General features: G+C 33.1%; 1 protein-coding gene across 5 annotated transcripts in view; it reads right to left on the bottom strand.

The window, feature by feature from the left end:
- LOC144238239 (cadherin-18) overlaps positions 1–23,594 on the bottom strand; it is a 595,479-nt gene that overhangs the window by 444,721 nt on the left and 127,164 nt on the right. The window contains exon 1 of one of the 5 annotated variants that reach the window (XM_077772021.1): positions 4,454–4,519. The exons of the other annotated variants lie outside the window; for them this stretch is intronic. The gene's annotated coding sequence lies outside the window, so the exon portion shown is untranslated. Of the gene's footprint in view, positions 1–4,453; positions 4,520–23,594 lie in introns of those variants that run through there. 5 annotated transcript variants of the gene reach the window in all.

Below are 23,594 nucleotides of genomic sequence, written 5' to 3'. Positions count from 1 at the left end.
GCATCCATAAAAAATGTATCAACAATCGGTTATGAATTATCTTGAAACAAAGGAAACGGTAAAAAAATCTCAGCAGGTAAATAACCATTATAACAAAGCAACAATTGGTGGTGGCGGGGAGGGGGGCACCTGAGTGGCTCAGTTGGTTAAGCGTCCCACTTCAGCTCAGGTCATAACTCGTGGTTTGTGAGTTCAAGCCCCACGTAGGACTCTGTGCTGACAGCTCAGAGCCCAGAGCCTGCTTCAGATTCTGTGTCTCCCTTTCTCTCTGCTCCTCCCTTGCTCATGCTCTGTCTCTCTCTCCTTCAAAAATAAATCAGCATTCAAAATTTTCTTTTTTTAAAAAGATACCAAATGGGAAATATAGAAATGAAAAGCCCAAGAAGAAAGACAATACTGCACACTGGTTGGGAACAACAACAGAGGTAAATGACAGAAGACAGAATCAGTGAACTATAGTACAGATCAAAATAATTTGCTACATCTTGTCAACACAAAGAAAACAGATGAAAAAAACAGCAGAGCCTAAGCAGAGCCTCAGGGATCTTACATAAAGATAATACTGATGTCATTGTAGCTGCAAAAGGGAAAGAGTGTAGAACTGAAAAAATTACTCATAAATACACTGAAAACTCCCCAAATATGTCATACATAAATTTACAGTTTTAAGAAACTGAGTGAACCCCATAGAGAATAAACCCAAAGTGATATGTACCAACATATCAGAATTAAACCACTAAAAAATAATATTGAGAAAATAGTCTTAAAAGCAACCAAAGAAAAGGACTCATCATCTATAGAGAATAGCAATTTGAATGACAGCAAATGTCTTCTATGAAAACAGAGGTCTGAAGAAAGTAGCACAGCATTTTTCAAGTACTAAAAGTAATGTCAACCATGAATTCAATATTCAGTGATTCTCCTTTCAGAATGGAGGGAAATGAACACATTTTCTGAGAAGTAAATGTGAATGTTTGGTCATCAGTGAACCTCTCCTTTAATCACAGCTAAAGGAAATCTCTCTAAACAAAAATATAATTTAGGGGCACCTGGGTGGCTCAGTCCCTTGAGCTTCTGACTTCACCTCAGGTCATGACCTCACAGTTTGTGAGTTTGAGGCCCGCATCAGGCTCTGTGCTGACAGCTCAGCGCCTGGAATCTGCTTCAGATTCTGTGTCTCCCTCTCTGCCGCTCCCCCATTCACACTCTATCTCTCTAAAAAATAAATAAACATTAAAAAACGATTTAAAAAACACAATTTAACAGAAGGGAAGAAGTACAATAGAATGGATAATGAAAAGAGTATATACAATATACTATCCTTCTTATGAATTTTTTAAACCGTATTTCTTTGCTAAATCAAAATAATTACACCATACGATATGGTGCTCAATGTATGTAAAGGAAATATTTAAGACAATCTATCTCATTTTTTTTTTGATGTTTTATTTATTTCTGAGAGAGACAGCATGAGAAGTGGAGGGTCAGAGAGAGAGGGAGACACAGAATCCGAAACAGGCTCCAGGCTCTGAGCTAGCTGTCAGCACAGAGCCCAATGCGGGGCTCAAACCCATGAACCGTGAGATCATGACCTAAGCCAAAGTCGGCCTTCCAATTGACTGGGCCACACAGGCGCCCCTAGACAATTATATTTCAAAAATGGGGAGAAAAAAGATTCTAACTGAACATAGATGGAATACTAAATAATCCAATAACCAGTAAGGAAATTAAGTAATTAACTTACTCCCATAAGAGAAATCCTTAAGTCATAACTATTTCACTAGGGTATTTACCAAACCTTTAAAGAATAACTAACACCTATTTTACACCATCTCTTCCAGAAAGTAGAAGAGGAGGGAACATTTCCCAACCTATTTATAAGGCTGGTAGTCTTGATCCAAAACCAGACAAAGATAATACAAAACAAGAAAATCACAGAATAAGATCACGGTTGTAAAAATCTGTAACAAACACTAAAAAACATTAATCCAACAAAACATTAAAACAATTGCATACAATAATTTAGTTGGATTTACTCACGACATATAAGGCTGGTTACATATTCAAAAATCCAACATAATAACCACCAGATTAACAGAATATAGAAAACAAAATCATGATCGTATCAGAAAAAAAAAATGGGTGTTACAGGTAAACTTGACAATAAACTATTTAAGAAAAAAAACAATAAATAAATAAATAAAAAGTGGAAGTTACAGGTTTTCCAGTGGCTTCTAGAAAAAGAAAAAAAAAAAAAAAACATTTGACAAAGTCCAAAACCTATTCATGATAAAGCACTTAGAAATCTAGGATTAGAGATACTTCTATAATAGAGAAAGCACGTCAACCAAAAAAATCTATAACTAATATATTTGATGTTATAAGAAGGAATGTTTATACCCTGAGATCAGGAACAGGGCAAGAGTGTTTGTTCTTCCCACTCTTATTCCTCATATTCCTGGATGTTCCAGCCACGGCAATAGGAGGAGAAAATAAATTAAGATATACATACTGACATGACTTAAACTTCCTATCTTATGTAAAAAATAGGCTCACAATGAATCAAAGGTTTAGATGTAAATATAAAACCATAAACTTATAGAAAAACTAATTTGAAAAAATCTTCAGCAGATTCACATATATATGAATATATATATCTCATACCTCTATATATTATATAACTTATATAATATGCATGAAATACAAATTACATATCTTATTTCTCTATATCTATATTTATAAAGAATTCTACAACTTAACCCCAAAAGCACAATTAACAGAAAAAAAATGATATATCTGACCTCATGGAAACTAAGAACTATTGCTCTTTATAGTCTTTGTTAGCAGGCTGAAAAGACAAAATACAACTACAGGTAAATATTTCTAAACTACACATCTGACAAAGGGCTTATGTCTAAAATATATAAAGGACTCTCGCATCTCAACAATAAACAAAAAAGTGATCCAATTAGAAAATGGGGGAAAGAAGTGAACAGACATTTCACTGAAGAAATCTTTAGATAAGTAATACAGATAACATATAAACACTTAAGATGTTTAACATTGTTAGCCATTAATGAAATGTAAATTAGAACCACAATGCAACATCATTAAACATCTGTTAGAATGCATAAAACCAAATATACATCATGATAAGGATGTGGAGAAACTGGATCACTCATTCACTGCTGGTGTGAAAGTACAATGGTGCCACCACTCCTGGAAATAGATTGCCAGGTGCGCCTGTGTGGCTCAGTTGGTTAAGAATCAGACTGCTGGTATTATCTCAGTTCATAACCTCACAGTTTGTGAATTTGAGCCCTACATCAGGCTCTGTGCTGGCAGTATGGAACCTGCTTGGGATTTTCTGTCTCTCTCTCTCTCCCTTTCTGTACCTCCCATGTCTGTCTGTCTGTCTGTCTGTCTCTCTCTCAAAACAAAAAAACTTTAAAAATAAAGAATTAAAAAAAAAAAAACAGATTGGCCATTTCTTCTAAACTATAAATACATTTACCATCCAAAGCAGCAAATGTACTCATGAGCATTTATCCTTGAGTACTGTTAACTTTTGTTTACTCAAAAATTTGTACATAATGTTCAGAGTAACTTTATTTGTAATAATTAAAAAATGAAAACCCAAATGCCCTTTAACGTGTGAATGGTAAACAAACTGGGAGTTATGGAATACTGCTCTGTAATAAAAATGAATGACATAGTAACACGTTCAATAATGTGGATGGACCTCAAGGGACTATATAACATTTTTGAAATAAAGGAATTAGAGGGATAGAAACAGGTTAATGGTTACCATTTGAATGGCTTTGTATTTGGGTTATAGCACTAGGGAGTCTGGGTGGTAGAGCAATTCTGCATCTTCATTGCTGTTAAATAAAGCAAAGAACTATACATATACACATAGACAAATGAGAGCATATGTAACAGGATCTGAATGTTTTATGGATCGCAAAATGTGAATGGCATGGTGTATTCCATCTATGCAGCATGTTGATGTTGGAAGAGAAGAAGTAAACAGTGAACTGGACCTCCCTCTACATTTTTAACTTTCTGAGAATCTAGAATTATTTTAAAATAAATGTACAAACGAAATGTATTCCACGTGCCCAAAGTTTCCTCAAGAACTCAAGCAAGGTAAAAACAAAACAGAAACAAAACACAAAACTCAAGCAATTGTATTAAAGTAGTCAAGATGATTCTTTGCCATAATACCGAGGTCTAAGCAGTGGATCAGTTTAAGCTTTCCATGATTGAATGGTTGACCTACTTCTTAATCATAAGAAAGTTATGTTTAATAAACCAAAGTAAGTGCAGCTACAAATGCAGAATCAAATATTATATTAGTCATCACAGAATTATATGCTCTCAGATTGTTTCTTTCCTAGGCATAAAAGGAATAATACTAAGTCTATTCTTAATATTCCCCAAGAGATTGTACCTTAAAAATGAGTTTTCCTTGGTCTTCTACTTAGATCCTAGTCTTCTGTTTAGAAAAAGGAAAACAGGGTTTGAAGTATGTGCATTTTTCCTCCTTTCAATGCTTGAGAACAGAATCTCATCTTAGTATGTGACACAGAGGTTATAGCTACTTCCTGGCTTCCTGACAGAGTCTTTGACATAGAGTCACTGTGTGTGACATCTCACTCCTATTTTAAAGTGTTGCACTAAATAGGCCAGACCTGCATGCTCACGGCTCAGTCTTGTGTATTTGGAAATCACATGTAAATTTTTGATTTAAATCATATCAAAAGAGAATATAAACAAGGCAACATACTGTTCTTTTCAGAATTGAGGCTGGGAAAAATGTTTAAAGTAAGTACACTATCCTGTTTTAAATGAAGTTCATTTGTTTTGATTTTGCTGAAAAGTAGGGAAGTTATTCTAAGTTTTGGCTAAACAATACACGAGGTTTGCTTAATAGATAAAATATAGTCACAAATTATTCGGTCAATTTTAGTCAAACAACTGCTTCCAGTTGCAAAAGGGAGGGGGAAAAAGCTTTGTTTCATAATATTTATTAAAAAGTAACTATCAAGGTAATTCTACCATGACATGTGGAAAACGGTAACTGTAATCGTGAAAATTTTCTATCACCAAATTTTTTCTCCATACCAGCTGTCGCTACTAATGACTGACCTTTAAGTTATCAGATAAACCATACGATGTTGATGTCAACAAACAATGGAGTGCACTCAATCATAAAATTAAGAACCTTACTTCAAATAGCAATTGTAAATATAAATTTGATATTTAATGTGTTATTTTACATTGCATATGGATATTAATAAATAGTAAGGAAATATTACCCTTACTACAAGGCTTAAAATTATTTATCAAAAGTTTGTCAGCCGGCAGACAAATACTTTCAAACTCACACTGTTTTATTAAAATCTTTTCACCACAAACTAAAGAAAATGATCAGGATCCGTTGACTCACTTGGAATGGGTTATTCATTGCTCAGGTTCAGTGACAGGGACTGGCTATTTTAAGAATGAATCAGTTTAACTCATGCTCTTGTGCACTGATTATATTTGATTAGATCCGGGGTGAATAGGTTTCAAGTTCAGTTTCCGCTCCTTTCAACTGGCTGCAGCAGACCTGAGCACAATTTTGAGGAAAAATACAAGGCTCAGTGGGAGAGAGAAGAATTGTCTTCCAAGAGCTTGCAACTCAGAGTGTTACGGCATACCAGCTGAGATTTTTTTGCTCGAGGTGAAACCTCAAAATTCTGTAAACATAAACAAGGTTGAAGGTTTGTATATCTGTGGCATCGTAAACCTCAATTTACTTAAAAGTAAAAATCATAAAACTAGAACAAGTGCATCTTTTCAAGGATTGTTATTCCAGTCTTTCTATTTTCTCTAGAATTCCTTTTTTCCCTTTAAAATATACTATTAATTGACAACACATTTAAAATGGACACTTTACTTTCATTCTTATCCTCAGGAAGTTAGAAAGTGTTGGGATGTAGCCTATTTAATTTGGAGCCCACTTATGTTGTGCCTGAGAAGCCTAAACAGAGTTAATCAGGGATCAGAAATCATAAAACTGAGTTAATTATCAAATAACAAACCAAAACAAACCATACTCTTAGCTATAGAGAACAAATTGATGGTTACCAGGGGGGACATTGGTGGGGAGGATGGGTAAAACAGATGAAGGGGCTTAAGAGTAGATTTATCGTGATGAGCACTAAGTAATGCGTAGAATTGTCGAACTGCTATGTTATATACCTGAAAGTAATACAACACTGTTAACTATACTGGAATTAAATTTTTTAAAAACTGGGTAAATTATAGTCACTTTATTTTACAGTATCCAGAACTCTGGATTCAGATATTTCTGGTAGGAGTGCTAAAATTATTGTACTGTAAAGGCATTTTGCAGAAGAATAATATTTGCATCTTAAGTATACTCTCTGTTTTTCAATTAGGTAGTGAAAGTAAGGGGGGGTGAGAGAAAAAGTAATAGCTGTTTGTTATCATTATTCTGCTTTGCTTTTGATTTCTCACCATTCAGAGGTATCCATCCAGATGGTTATAAATATTTAGAAATCTGAGGCATTTCAAAGTCATGAAATCTGTTACATTCAAACCACAAAAGTGACTAATTCTCAACTCACTTAATTTGAAAATCTAGAATTAAAAAATAAATATATATCGTGTGTAAATGTAAATATAGGTATATGCCTTCATTCTTTTCCTGTATGATCACCCTGATTGTTCTGTTTCCACTTCAAACTGCAACAGCAGCTGAACGATAAGCCTAAAGCCCAGATTATATCGTACTTTGAAGACTTCCGGCTTACTGACCCCTTTGTGTGTCCACAGTCCTCTTGGTCTCTGAAGTCAAATTACGTGTGAGGACGCACACATACGTCATCTAGTACATTACGTGGCTCTACCTATAAGACTCTTCATTAATCTCTAGCTCAATCTCTCTGATTTCATAGAATAGATCCAAAAATATAGTTTCTCAAATAACTTAATGCGATTGTATTTCCCTACCTTTTTAAATTTTTCACTACCTTTTAAAATTATCAGCACCTCTCCAGTTGATCTGACTGCGACATAGGAAAGTTTGCAATTATTCCAGACCTCTAAATACTCCGTGTATATTCAAATTCCATATAATTCATCTACCTATATGGGAGAAATCTAGAGGAAAATTTCTGATAGAAATGAAGATCTCTCAGATCTTCACAACAGTGAAATGACTACAGTTTAAAAACAATTACTGACAACACCTTACCTAATGTTTTAGAGCAACTAGAAGCTCTAAAACAGAAAATGAATCTATGGAAACTCTACCCCTTGAATTGCCACAAATATCTATTTTATCCATTTTTATTATTGAACAGGGAGATAAGACTAGTAAAGATATGTTTTCTATATTAATAAATGAAGCAATTACTTGGGTTATATTTCAAAAGACTCATCTTCTAGGAAAGAATTTCATGTGAGCAGCCCCGCTCAAAATACTCATCACAGGGTTCCAGGAAGAAATGGATGCATGCTACTCACAGATTACTTTGAAAGAACATAAAATCTCAGTTATATCCTAAACATACAGAATATCTATGATTAAAACATATTCATCATATCTCAAAATTACTTAGAAAGAACATAGTGAAACACAACAAAATACATGAAGTCCATGCACAAAATAATGAATATGTTAAAAACCAAGAAATGAATGTGTTCTTAATACTTTCAAAAGGAAATACTCATTAATTAATTAATTAGAGCACTGTTTGTGGTTTTGTTCTTGGTTTCAATTATTTTGGCTCCAACACAATGGATAGTAACAATAAGCAATCTTTAGAATTTCTTTGGTTTGTTAATTATATTCAACAGGCATTATTGGTAGGCAGAAAAATTCCATTCAAATAAAATATGAAATGATTAGAGTTTAAAAATAATTACAGACAACACCGTAACTAAGAATATCACACATATTCTTCTCTGCCAGAAAAATGAATCCACTTTGCTGTTCATCTTTAGTCTGACACAGTGATACATAGCTTGTTTCCCGAAGTAGATTTAATAGTGTAGATTATTTTGCAGACTAGAAAACAGCACAGAAAATCAGTACATTGCTTTCTGTCATCCTGACATAGCTTTTTGTCTTGCCGCCAAAGCACAACTGGAACATTAGAATCTAGTCAAAATATGGGAATGTTTGATTGCTATGATTTTTGTCTGCATGTTATGAGAATTTAAGGGTGGCAGAGCGGGAGTGGGGAGTTAAATGTAAAAAAAAATATTTCATCAATTATGAGAGTTTTAATTATTTCTAGAAAAGGGGATATCTCTTAAACAAAAGAGCTGATGAGTATTACGATCTACAGCTATAAAAATCTAAATCCATAGCTGAAAACTATTGAAATCATAGCTATCATTTTAAAGCATTTTTAAGAAGCTATAATCAACGAATCCACAGAATTTAATTCTACCATATGTTTGCATTTCATTTCAGGCCCTATCATATTACCTATACCTCATAAATACTCTAAAAGTACTACCTAAATGTAGCTTTTGTATCATTTAGGATTTCAAACTGGCATATATTCACAGTGTATGTCACTTTTCAAAAAGCTGCTACTACCACTTAATAACTGTGGGTTGATTTCTGTTAATATAACCAACTTAATTTTAGGAAAAGAAAAGGTGAAAAGACTGGAATCAGTTAAACTGATTTTTTTTGTTTAGTTTTATAGAAATACGCATGAGTGCTGTGAAGAGAAGGAATAAGATATGAGTCCTAAAAAAGTATATTCAATGTGAAAATTGAAAGAAAGGATAGAAATATCAATCCATATTTAGAAGATTATAAAGTTCTCATTGGATACAGTGAAAAATATGCTAAATTGGGTTGTCATATTTGGGAAATGACCCAGGACAACTTTAGATAAAACCATACAGAGTTTTATATTAAATATGTCTTTAATTCATAAAAAGTCGGAAGACCAAAAATCAATAGACATTTAAGGAAAACACCTCAGTTGGAATCAGAGAAAAAGCAAGGTAATCTGAACAGATTTCTAGAATGCAGATATTATATTCTAAATACATATAGATATTACTCTATATATTCTAAATATTCCAAATGTATATGCATTTCCCAGTTGTTTCTTTTTTTATTTTGTAAAACTTGCTGCACACTTGAAAATTACATCAAGCAACATAAGAAGCATCTATTAAGGAAAGTCATAATCTCAGAGGCTCCTGGGTGGTTCAGTTGTTTGAGCATCTGACTCGATTTCAGCTCAGGTCATGATTGGGTGTTTTGTGGGCTCCATCCCTGTTCTCAGCATACAGCCTGCTCAGGATTCCCTCTTGCTTCCTCTATGTCTGCCCTTCCCCTGCTTGCTCTTTCTCAAAATAAGTAACTAAACATTAAAAAATGATGAAGAAAAGTAGTAATCTCAGAAAAAGGGGTTCTTGGAAATTAAGGACATTACTGTAAAATGTGGAGCAGTTTCGGGGAACAGTGAGCAAAAGTACTCATCATTTCATGATAGTGTGAAGATGACAAAGAGAGAGAAGGTTCAAAACTGTAGCATTATTGGAATATGTAGCAATAAAGGAAAAACTGCAAAAATATTGTGCCTGTTTTAATAATTTTAACAATTTCATCAATTACAGTAAAAGTGGGGAGATATTAATTTAAGTTTGGTCCCCACCTCTGCACAAAGGAGTTCTTATAACCTGTGCTTATATTGATTTTATACTATTTTAATAAAATGTTTTAAGAGGATAGTTAAGAGATAGTACTGCTCTTAATTTTAAATATAATAGAGTGGCCAGGTAAGCCTGGGGACTAAAGAAGTGGTAACATTTAAATTTTATGGCACTTAATGAACATTATCAGCTGTTAAGAATTTAATGGAATGTATAGATAGCAGAATCAGAGTTGAAAAAATTAGAGCAGAATGAGAAAGAATTTCAGAATGAACAGGAGGGCACATGGGTGTCTCAGTCAGTTAAGTGCCGCTCAGTCGTTATCTCACAGTTCATTAGATTGAGCCTCATGTTGGGCTCTCACTGACAGCACAGAGATTGCTTGGGACTCTGTTTCCCTCTCTCTCTGCCCTTCTCTCTCATATTCTCTCTCTCTCTCTCTCTCTCTCTCTTTCCCTCTCCCTCCCTCCCTCCCTCTCAAAAGTAAAATAAATAAACATTAAAAAAAAAAAAAAGAATGAACAGGAAAAAACACAAGCCATAAGTGGCTACAAGTTCATGATTAATAGCTATACAGCATAATGGGGTATATATAGCTTTATGGATCTATTCACCTATTAAATAAGCTTGTTGACCAAGAGAAATATACCTGCTGTAAATACCTTTTGTATGAGATATTTCATCACAAAAACCAAATTTATATATAAAGTTTCAGATATCCAAGCATGAATACACTGTTTCATATTTTCTCTCTCAAATTCTAAACATAGTAAGAGGCATTTTTACAATTAAAAAAAAAAGTCCACTTCAGGGCAGTCTGCTGGTTCCATCATAATTAGTTGAAAATTGACTATATCTTATTTACATTACTGTGGTGTCCTTATAAGGGAAAATAAGCTTCCACAAACTATGCTTCATTTGAAATCAAGGGAAAAATCAGAAGACATAATTTGAAATGCACGTTTCCTTTCTCACTGGAAAGCCATGCTATGTATAATTTGGTATCTATGTATAGATACCAAATTGAAGTGAACCTTAGCTAACATTTTCCACACTCTCTTTTATGAATAAAATGTATTTATACATATAAGAAAACAAACATATGCTCATTTTTAATCCTTTACATATGTCCACTCTCTAAAAAGTACTTAGGAATTCTAAAGTTAGCACTCATTACATTTTTTAGGCCTCAAAAGGTTATAATAAGTTTTAGACAACAGCAGTTAGTATTAAATTGGTATTAAGTTAGTATTAGTATTGCTACTAATGTTAAATGGGGTATTTAATTCCATGGTTAGTCTCTCTATCAATTACTGCACAGGATCTCCAGTAAAAGTGTCCTAAAATATTTCATGATACTTTATATTCAATACAGGTTGAATTTCAAATTATAGATACTAAGAAAGCATTTAGTATTAAATTATTGTCCTTTCAAACTCTATGAAATAGCTAAACACATATAAATATATGTTAGTAGTGGAATATTTATGATATTAAAATGTATATACATATATATTTTTTATACGTGTATACACACACACATACATATTTCTCCTACATAACCAACATATTGAATAACTGCCAACAACAGCTTCAGAATAACAAGAAGACCAGATGCAGACATTGTCGAGTTAAACAACAGTAAATGATTTCTTGGTACAGGTGGATTTTAGCAGTCCGGAAGTAGGGCAGATGGGTCAGCAACATTCTTCAAGGGCACAGTTACAAATGACTCGACAAATGGTGCAACATCACACTGTTTTAAAAGTTTAAACACTATTCATACAAATACACAGAATATGTTGCAAAATAGAACAGCACACATGAGTTCATATCTTGTTTTTAATCCTAGCTTATCCAAACATCTACAAACTGGCTAAATAAACTCCTTTTGGGCTGCAACCTGGGATCCGTTGGGTCCTGATAACAGGCTCTCAGCATGATACAGGGAGCACTTTACACAGCCTTTTCCTCTTACATTTTTGCCATTTTATATATTCTTTCAGCACATATGGCTTTTTGCCTATCAAGCTTCTGGCATGTGCTAGGCAATAGGAGTAACAGAGTAAAAATAAAGACCTGACCCCTGGCCTCACGTAGCTTACAGTATCCCTTTGAAACTTCCTGATACCACAAAATACAAGTGGATTCCTTGTATTTCATTTCCAGTAGGATAGAGACTAGCACTGACAGATAGCAGGGCATTTTTCCATACACTTGCTATATTTTGAAGTGAAGCACATTTGTCATTAAATATCATAGAGTTTCATAACCTCAACAAATATGATAAATATTGATATAGAGTTAGAGAATCTTATGCAGCTTTATCCTTAGACTATTCATGGGTGTTAATCCTTCTCAGAGATTTTCACACTTCAACTCTTGTTTTCAGTTGTCATACATAATTCATATAAGAATCTCAAAAGCAGAAAACTGTGAACTAAGAATACCTTAGTAAAATCTCAAGTAGTCAAGGTGGATATAAATCTGATTTATCTATAATTAAAGCCATATATATGCATATATACATATATATGGGCTACATAATTTTTAATAATATATATTTTATTTCAGTTTTGGTAAACATCTAGAATGTTCTGGAGAATAAAATCTCTTCTTTAGTTTGGTAAAGTGTTGGGCATTCCCATTTTTTGTTTCTCATACTATTGAAATTAAGTATCTTTCCCAATTTTATTGACCATTTTTAGGAGATATTAGCATTAGGGAATCTGTGTTTAATTTGACCAAGAATGAACAAGAAAAACATTGAGAATCATTTCTGTACTTTCATAGTAATTTAAGACCTGGAAGCAAATGTATATACATATATAAAGTGTGTGTGTGTGTGTGTGTGTGTGTGTGTGTGTGTGTGTGTGTGTGTTTGGAAAGAGTGTCTGGAAATATGAAACATAAAAAGTAAAACATATATGAAAGTATTTTACCAAGAAGGGAATAATTTATATATTGGCTGTGTTATATACATATAAAGGTTTATTTTTAAATATCTACATAATATTTGCATACCTTTTTGCTTTAAGACATGCATTGCAGTCAACCATGACCGAAGTGTTTCTAGTTATCACTTGTTACATGGATATAAAAAATTAGCTAAATACAAAAGGAATTTTCAACAAAATTCCAATAATCTAGTATTGGACTTTTAGGTTAAAACATGCCTACAATTTTTTAAGAGGTGATATTGGTATTGCTCTTTGGGAATATGAGGATTGCATGTATTTTCTTTCTTTACTTCCATCATCTATTATAATTGTGAACTTACGCAAAGAGAGGACTATTTGTTTTCAGAGTTAAAGGGCTCTTCTGAGAAAATCAAACCTGCATTTTTATTAAGAGGATATTTTCCATTAAAATGTGATATTTGGATAATTGAAAAAAGGACACACTTTACCAATGATTTTGATGTTTACGTATTTCATTGATGAGTCCATTTTAGGGGCACCTGGGTGGCTCCATCAGTTAAGCGTCCAACTTCGGCTCAGGTCATGATCTTACCGTTCGGGGGTTCAAACACCGCATCGGGCTCTGTGGTGACAGCTCAGAGCCTGGAGCCTGCTTCAGATTCATCATTTATAGCATCATTTATAAATATTATTATTCCAGATGGTTTTAACCTCATTTTTTTCAATCATAACCAGTTTCTTTTGCAATATATTTTTATAAAATTTGCAAGAGTATATTAACTTTTCTTCTGACAAGTATCATGAGTATTCTTTATAATTCCTTCTGATTTTCTGATATCTTACTTTTTATAATTCATTCCCAATGAATAGTATCTTGTTGGAGAAGATTTTAGTTGATTTCTCCAATATTGCCATGCCTTTCTGTCAGGTATCTTCTTTAACCTTGAGTATGAACTTTTCTTGATTATATAATTAATGCTTTCATGTAATATTATTTACTTGTGGACTATTCTCTTATGATTTCTCTCTCTCTCCCTCCCTTTCTCTCTCTCTCTCTCTCTTTTTTTTTTTTTTTTGGTCTCTCTTGCCTTACATCAGTCTCAGATTCTACTTTTTAAAGATAGAAAATACATATGTGTGAGCCATATTTATTATTTAGAAACATTTTATAAGTCAAGTAGAAGAGATAATATGGACCCAGTGTTACATCCATATTTAATTGATGTATTAAAAGACTCCATAAGCTAGAAAAAGCAAGGAAAAATTTTTTAAAAAATGATTATCTTTGATCATTTGACATACTTAGGTCAGCTATCAAACTCTGTCAGATAATATTACCCTATGTTTTCTAGGAAAATCTTAAAGAGTTTCACTGTTCTGCTTGAGTCTCAGAAAATAGTATTTAAAGTATTCATTATACACGATCCATTTAAAATTCTATGGTGTCCCATCTAATTCACCAAGGCAGGAAAGATTACTGAGATTATCATTTCTCTTTTGTGACTCACTGGCACTATGTAATGACAAAGGAACTCTTTGTATGTCCTTGGATATTAGATTTTTTTAATTTACTTTTTGATCTCAAGTTTAAGATTGACCCAGACTTATTGTGATTAAGAGATCTGAAAGAAAAACAACATAAACAGCAAATGAGCCATCATAAGCAAAACCCTCATGGAGAAGTCAACATCTATACCCTGTTTACTGATTCAGATTCCACAATTTTTCACAAAAACATCTATTTACACTATTCTCATTTATGAAGTCTTTAAAAAGAAACTAGTTTATTTCTTGAGCTTCTACATTGTGTTGGCATACATTATTTTATGAACTTTCCAACAATACTCAAGAGGATGACAATTATTAAGTAACTTTCATTCCAATCTAACTTGACTTAAAGGCATAAAACAAAGATGCTGTCAAAAAATAAGAATAGTGGTGTGAAATGGAAAAAAAATTAATACCCAGAATTTTTAATTTTTTTATTACTATTACTTATTTACTACTATTTACAAAAATAATGTTTATTTACTTCTTTTGAGAGAGAGAGAGAGAGCGCGCGAGCGAGCGCAGGCAAGGGGCAGAGAGAGAGAAGAGAGAGCAGGGAAGGGGCAGAGAGAGAGAAAAGAGAGAATCTGTGCTGTCAGCACAGAGGTGGCTACGGGACTCAAACCCATGAAGCCCAAGATCATGACCTGAGCTGAAATCAAGAGTCGGATGCTTAACCGACAGACACACCCAGGTGCCCCTCAGATGTATTTAAAGTCTATCACGTGATCAAAAAGTTTTACAACTAGATCATGATAAAATATCACAGAAAAGTCATACCAAGGATATTTCCATATATTGTATCAGAAAATGCACTCAGCCAGCTGCATAGTCAATGAAGGCACACAAAATGGGTTAGTTGTGCAGATAAGTTGAAGAGAACTTGAGTAAATTTTTGAATTGTAACGTGAAACTATACATTTAGAATCCAAAAAATATGCATTTTGGGTAGCTCTATTATAGGAACTAAGCTAAGAAAACAATCAGAAATTCAAAATATAGGAGTAAAAATGACCACAGCAATGATGGCAGCAGCAACAGTCAGACATTGAAAAGCCAACCATAGTGGTCTGGATATGCATTTTTATACATTCATTCAACATTATATTGAAATATTTAAGGCTACCAGAATATCCAATCGTGTATCATTTCCTGCAGAAATTTAAAACCCATATATGTGCAACATGTGGCATAAGGAAGTGATTACATGTATATGTGCTCTAAGGAATATTTTTGTTTACAGACATTTTTGAGTGGTGGGATTGTAGCTGGTCTTAATTTTGTACTTTATGCATTTTCTACTTGTGCATAAAATAATAAATTGGGGGGGTGCCTAGGTGGCGCGTTCTCTGCCCTTCCCCATGTGCACTCTTTCAAAATTTAAGTAAATGGACATTTAATAAAAACAGGCAGATTAAAATAAAAATGAACAATGCAAGCATAGCAAAGCTACAAGGTATTATTTTTTTTGAAAAAAAAAAGGGGCAACCTGGGTGGTTTAGTGGATTAAGTGTTCAACTTTGGCCCAGGTCATGATCTCATCGTGTCAGACTCTGTGCTGACAGCTCAGAGCCTGGAGCCTCCTTCTGACTCTGTTCTCCCTCTCTCTGCCCCTCCCCAGCTTACACTCTGTGTCTCTCTGTCAAAAACAAACACTGAATTTTTTAAAATAAAAAACTTCAATTCTCTGGAAATTTACAATAAATATAAATCCTATTTGAATATAAGTTAGCAATATAACAAAATCCACATGAGAATAAAAGGAGGAACCAACATAATAGATTTCTGACAAGAAAGAAATCTTTATTAAGCAATTAGAAAGATCTCAAACAATCTAATTATATACATCAAGGACCTAGAAAAAGAATAAACGGAGCCTGAAATTAGAAGGAAGGAAACACTAAAAATCATGGTAGAAATAAATGAAATAAGGACCAGAAAAACAGCAGAAAGATCAACCAAACTGCTAGATGGTTTTTCAAAAAGAAAAACCAAAACGGAGAAACCTTTAGTTAGCCTAAGAAAAAAAGAAGATTCAAATAAAATTAAAACTGAAAGAGGAGACGTTACAATGTATTTTAAAGAAATGCATAGGTTCATAAGAGACTACCATGTCAACGCATTGGAAAATGTGTAAGAAAAGGATAATTCTTAGAAATATACAACCTTCCAAGACTGAATAAGGGAGAAATAGAAAATATGAACTGACCAATAGTGAGTAAAGGGATTAAATCAGTAACCAAAAACCTGTGTCAACTCTGGTACCACTTGGCTTCACTGGTGAATCTGGCCAAACATTTGGGAAACTAGTATGATTGTATATAAAATGTATACACTATGCATATAGGATGGATACACAATATGTACACAATGTGTTTAGATGGCTTGATGCATTCAGATAGACTTCATTTCTATTTCTATCTAGTATATTTTAAAAATCTTGTAGCAAATTTTCCTGATATAGAGAAACATAATGAAAATAATCTTAATAGTATTATATATTAGTAAAGTACTGACTTAAGTAGGTACCTACTTAAGCTATAAATTTGGGATTGACTTTTTAGAATTTTTTTCACTCTGCTGACCAGTGGGGGTAGTACAAAAACTGTATAGATCACTATCCTGTAGCCTAGGTGTCCCTGTGTGGTTAGGTTTAAGGAAGGAACAAGGAAAAGAGAAGAGGCATAGAAAAATCTAGGGTTGTTACATTGTTGTGGGGAAGAGTGTTAATAGAGAACAGATTTCTTAATGTATTGCCCTGCCAAGTCAATCAATGGCTAAATCTGTCCCGGTAAAGATATTTGCAACACTGAGGAGGTAGCTTACACTACAATGGAACACAACATTTGGTTTCCTTTTTCTACAATGTCAATACCTATAGTAAATACTGAACAGATGGCATGTAACTATCATTTAAAAAAGTGTTTTCAGGAAGGCAAAAATATTTTTATTTTGAATGGACTACTTTACATCCTGATTTGATTTATATATGAAAAGAAAGTGAAGGGTACTGGTCAATTAAGACATAGTATATGCTATTTCTAGGCAGCAATTCTATTCTGATTATTTAATTCAATTATGATGTGATATACATAATATTGCCAATAATGTTCTTGCTCAGAAAGAAAAATCTGTCATAACTTTTATTTGATATTACTTGGGCTTTCAATTTTAATAACTAGAAATATGGAAGCCTGAGATAAGATTAATAGCTCATAAATCCAGATGAGAAAAGGAAAAGTTTATCACATTTTAATTTTGTTAATGTTTTATTTATTTCTGAGAGAGAGAGAGACAGTGTGAGTAGGGGAGGGTCAGAGAGAGAGGGAGACACAGAATCTGAAGCAGGCTCCAGGCTCTGAGCTGTCAACACAGAGCCCGACATGGGGCTGGAACCCACGAACCATGAGATCATGACTTAAGCCCAAGTTGGACACTTAACCGACTGAGCCACCCAACCGCCCCTATCACATTTTAATATCACATTAGCTATACATATAATTTTATATTCCAATTGAATATTATTGATTTTTTATTTTCTCTATATTTTATCTGAAGAATGGGAAATGATTTATTAATCAAAAAGGTCTAAAAAGAGTAGAATTGCCACAGCATTCAATAAGAAAAACAACTTTTTCTCTTTTTTTAATAAACATATTCTAGCTGTTGGATATTCTACTCACCGAAATGAGTTCAAAAATTGACATTTTTAGATAAACTTCCCTTTCCATTAACAAACTGCAAGTTATTCTCAAAGCAATGTGCATACTTACTCATGCACTCATTAATAAATAAATTAAGGCAATGCATTTAATTAATGGTTCTGGTGAGCTGCTTTAAAGTCATTTCAGAATATTCTCACATTTTGATAGGGGTGATTTTTGAAATAAAATAAAATATACCTAGGTAACAAAAAGTATGATCATATTGACTAGGCATCAGATCTAAGTGTCAAAATGGAATTATTGGGGTTACTTCCAAACCATCCAGTTATAATATACATCATTCACATAACTACCACACCAGTATGACATATAGGAGAAATTAATGATGTGATGTTTACCTTCAAGCAGTTTGTAGAACACTTAGGGCATAGGGAAAAAAAAAAAAGTGAGGGGCACCTGGGTGGCTCAGTCGGTTAAGCATCTGACTTCGGCTCAGGTCATGATCTCACAGTTTGTGGGTTCGAGCCTCACATCCGGCTCTGTGCTGACAGCTACCTCAGAGCCTGGAGCCTGTTTCGGATTCTGTGTCTCCCACTCTCTCTGACCCTCCCCTGTTCACGCTGTCTCTCTCTCTCTCAGAAATAAATAAAACATTAAAAAATTTAAAAAAGTGAATGATAGTAAATGGAAAGGAGAAGAAATGTAGTAAAAACTATCATAAGCCAAATAAATCAGATTAAGGATAATGTCCAGTGCTAGTCTTTGGAATACAGAAAAATTGATTATCTACAAGACGCATTAATGAATAAAATGATAGAACTGGAATCATATTGGAGAAAGAATATTCAACTATTACTTTAGGATTTCTCACTTGCTGTCAATGATATAAACAGAAAAAATCAGAAGATTAAATGTTAGAACAGAAATGATGAAGACCCATGTTTTACTGAGTGCCTTCTCCACATCTGACACTGAGCTGTGCTAGAAACATAACATTTTAATCCTCTCAGTTAGTGCTGTGCAATTTTATAATTAGAAAACTAAATAATGTGCCTGTGGTGATACAAATATTAATGTAATCAAGCTGCAAAACAATTTCTGACTGATTCAAAATCTGACACTCTTTACACTACATCCTTTTGGTCTCAGAAAAGTAAAAGAAGGCATAATACATATTGTTTTTATTTAAATCACAAGAAAAATCAATATTGTTAGATCCACAAAGAGGGGTACTAAATAGCTCATAAATTAGCACCGTGTTAGGGTAATGTAAGACAAAATCTAGTGCTGTAAACCTGATAATATTATATACCTGATAAGTTTGAGGGAAAGAACAAGATAATGTGGTAGAAGTCTGTTCATTATTGTAAATAAAAGATCAGATCAGAAGTTAAGGGTCAGGGCCAAGAAACATAGAGTCATAAAATCACTAGTGAGTACCATGAAAGTTGATGAGCTGAACAAGGGAGTAAGAATACACAGAAGCAAATGGCCATTAAAAGAGCACTGGGGACGTCTACAGATGGAAGTGCGCAAGCACGAAAGGGACTAGAAAGTGAGACAGAAAGAGGCAAATCAATAAATAAACAATAAAAACAATTATAGTAGAAATCATCAGAAAATACTATTCCCATAAAACCTACTGATATTATCATGTCCAGTAGTTTTAAAATTTAGAACAAATTGAAATTTTGATATTTGAAATTTATCAATAAGATAGGATGTCTTTTTGTTGCAACGTATATGTTATGTATTTTATACTTTTGCAGAGCATTTTTAAAATTTTAGTATCATATATAAAAAGAAAATTACAAATTTAAAATATAATCAGGTTATTTGCTAAATAGTACAGGAACCCTCTAACTTACTATCTCAAGTATTTGAAACTAATACCGTATTACTTTGTATTTTAAAATTTCATATGGTATTGCGGATAAATGCCAACTGCAAAGATCTAACTGAATAAAAATGGAAATGCTATGCTCATGAGCTCATTAGGCTCATGGTGCAGTGCATACCAATATTTTTTGAAAATTCTTAGCAGAGAAAATAATTTTAATGTATTTATTTACACTTTAAAAATCATATTTAAGCTGGAGTTGTATATTAGCACATTAAAAAGATTATTTGCTCAGCCATGCAAGATCAATTTGGTATTTTGAAATAATAATGAAAACAATCAAATTAGAATTTCTAGTGAAGATAACTTATTGATATATAGAGTTAAAACAGGCATTTAAAAAAAACATCAATTAAGAGTATTAAAAATTGAATGATTCTGTTTTGCAGANATTCCATTTTAAACTGTAAGAGCATGTCTTCTTTACTTTTAGACTTTATTCTAAAATATATATTTTAATATTTTATTATTATTTTAATAGGATGATTTTAAGATAAATCAAATTAAAACAAAACATATCTATGGATTAAATGCAACTCTCTCAGACCAAAAAGAATTAAAATTTCTGATACTGAGAATATATAATACCACAAATATCAAAATGCTTGTTTATAAGTAAATATGTTAAAAACAGACTTTTCCTAATATAACAATAACTAAGTCAATGTTTCACAATAATAGTTTGTAGTTTCTCATTCATCCAGAGTTGGTCTAAGTTTTTAATGATATACATTTCTTATAAATCTAATTAAGGAAATATTAAAAATCCAATGTCCCTAACAAAGATTCTGTGGCAATAGATATGAAATATATCATTGGAGCTTTCTTTCAAAGACAAGTATGGTGGAACTCTATGGCTGTCCCCACTATGTCAATAAGCATTAAAAAAATGAGAAACATGTTTAAGTTTAAAAAATGCAAACATTTGCTTTCTGTCACTGAAATTGCCATCCTTTCTTTGTCAATAAATATCTTTGTACTAATTAACGAAAGATAGAAAAACAGGTGATATCCTTCCTTTGTCCTGATGGTGTTATCTAGCAATGACATTTGAAGCCTAATTCAAGTTTTAAATATGATAAACAAAATGAATTGAGCTCATTTATTTTTCCAATGACCTTTGTTCTTCTCTTTTATAGATTATCCTCACAAGCTACAAAGCATTATTTGTTTCTCTATAATCTGAAATAAGTATCCTTACATTGTATTTATTTTGCATTTTGACATTTTATTTGGAGAATTGTTAAAGTAAATATAAAATAGGTTCAGAGAATTTCAAGTTCCCAAATCTACACATTCAGTAAGCTTTCAGTTTCTAATCATTAATAGCCTGAATCTAATGCCTAAAAATTGTTTTCATATGACCATAAAAGTAAAGATAGCTAGTTACCAAGAAATCAATGGCACAAATATAAACAACTGATGAATTCAGTTGTAGACCATGAATACTAACGCATTATTTTTTTAAAAAATTTACTGTAGTTTTAAATGTTAAAAAATATAGGGAAGAACACAATGACATATCTCTACATACCTCCCTGGTGCTCTAAAATTAACAAGATTAACAATAATAAGAATAACTTTCATACAATGATGTGGGAGTGTAAATTAGTATGACCACTTTGGAAAAGTATCTGGCTATATCTATTAATGTTGAACATAAGTACACCCTACAGCACAGTATTTCATTCTAGTATACACTAGTAAAAATGCACACATATGTCCTCCAGATCCCCAATACAAGAATGTTCATAGTTGTATTATTTTTAATAGTAACTGGAAAAAGCCAAATGCCCTTCAGCACAACGGATGACTTACGGTATATTCATACAATGGAATGATCTGCAATAATAAAATTTTAAAAACTATAAAAAACCCTGCTGATTTAATCAACAAAATGAATGATTTATACAAGAGTAATGTTAAGAAGCTGAATACAATAGAACCAAACTGTGTGATTCACATTATATAAAATACAGCGACAAAATTCATCAATATTGTAAGATGTCAGGAGGAAAAAAGGTTATATGTGCGGAAGAGAGAGGGACTGTGAAGGTCTACAAGGTTTCTGGAATGCAGACAATACTCTTTTTTTGTTTTTACTATATTCAATTTTCAGTAATCTGTAGGTACATGATTTATGCAGTATCTTCCATGTATACTTCAATTATTTTTTTAAACTTTACTTCTAACAGCCTGACTTGTTTCAATTACAGTCTCTGAATATATTTGTCTTATATTTTATGGAATATATTCTGGGCTATGTGCCAGATAATATTTTAAGCACTAGAGATCCAAAGGTGAGTGAAAAATAAGATCTTGGTTCAAGTAGGGTTTACATTCTACTCGGGGGTGGAAAAAAAAAAAAAGGAGTAAACTAATTTAAAAAGAATTAGTAACATTGAAGAGCATGAGAAAATAGGCCACTATAACAGATAGCTACTTTAGGAAAAGGGCATTATTTTTAATAGGATGAGACTAAACATGAAGGATAAAGGTACAGCCATAGAAATATAGGAGAGAACGACATTTCAGACAAAAGGAATAACATGTTCAAATGCCGCAAGAAAGGTTTGACATATATGAAGAGGGGAAAGCATGATAGTATAATCTGGTGGGTATACGTGAGGATCAAGTGGGAGAGGGACGTTGTATGAGGTCATATAAAACTTTAGAGGCCCTGACAAGAACTTAAATAGTCTTTTATTATACATAAAATTGAGCTTCTTTGAAGGGTTTTGAAAGAGGATAACAACATCTACTGATATATATTTTTAAGAAGTTACCGTTGGCTGGTATGTGGTAGAGAATTTAAGGACAGCATATGCTGATGAAAGCAAATGAGAGGAAATCATTGCAGAAGACGTTGTAGGGATTTAAATGTGTGTGACACCAGCATATATGTAATGTATCTATGTAAAATATATTTAAATATATTTTAGGGGTATAACATATAGAACTTGGTATACTGAATATATAGAATTCCATCTGTTAGGAAAGGATGATATGAAGGTACAACCAGTGAAGAGGAAGAGCAAGAATAGGTCTGTGGGGTGTGGGGCACAGAGAACTAGGTACGGACAGTAGCAGGAATACCTTTCACTATAATTTGAGCAGAGAAAAGAAATTAGAACTTAGGTACCAGGTCATGGGTAGATCTGGTGAAGGTGACATGAAATAGTAACTGTCCCATGGTTTTAGAAAGTTTATAATTGTTAGATGAGTCACGCCCTCAGCTTGAGATCCAAGGTCAAGGAGGTATGCAGTGCAGATGGTGATGAGGTATAAAATATGGAAGGGGACAGGGCATGCTCCATTGTGATTCAGCTACTATGAAGTGTGCCCCATTGGACAAGTCTGTGAACTTGTAGGAAGTGACTTACGTACATGAACATAATAATATCTGCCCAACATCCAGAAGTCCCAGAAAAGACTTCCAGTTAGCATGGCTAACTACACACATACGAAGAAACTATAAATGGTAATTCATATAATGATACATGTAAATAAATCAATAAGTTAACTGAAATCTGAGTTGGAAGTACACATGAGTTTCTCCAACTTTTTCAGTATTTCAAGTCTATATTCAATAAAATTACAATAAATTCATATTTTTCTCCAATGAAACATATTTGGCCAAAATGTGCCACACTGGTATTTTGTAAAATTCTTGTTGTCTTAGGCAGTAATTTGTTTTAAATGTTTATTTTTGAGAGAAAGAGTGTGAACAGGGGAAGGGCAGAGAGAGTGGGAGACACAGAATCTGAAGCAGGCTCCAGGCAAAGAGATGTCAGCACAGAGCCACATGTGGGGCTCAAACTTATAAACCGTGAGATCATGACCTGAGCCAAATTCGGATGC

The sequence above is a fragment of the Crocuta crocuta genome, unplaced genomic scaffold (genome assembly GCF_008692635.1).
Source record: "Crocuta crocuta isolate KB4526 unplaced genomic scaffold, BGI_CrCroc_1.0 scaffold51, whole genome shotgun sequence".
NCBI classification, from domain to species: Eukaryota; Metazoa; Chordata; class Mammalia; order Carnivora; family Hyaenidae; genus Crocuta; species Crocuta crocuta.
Note: the sequence above shows the minus strand (reverse complement) of the source record. Positions and strands in the feature narration are given on the sequence as shown.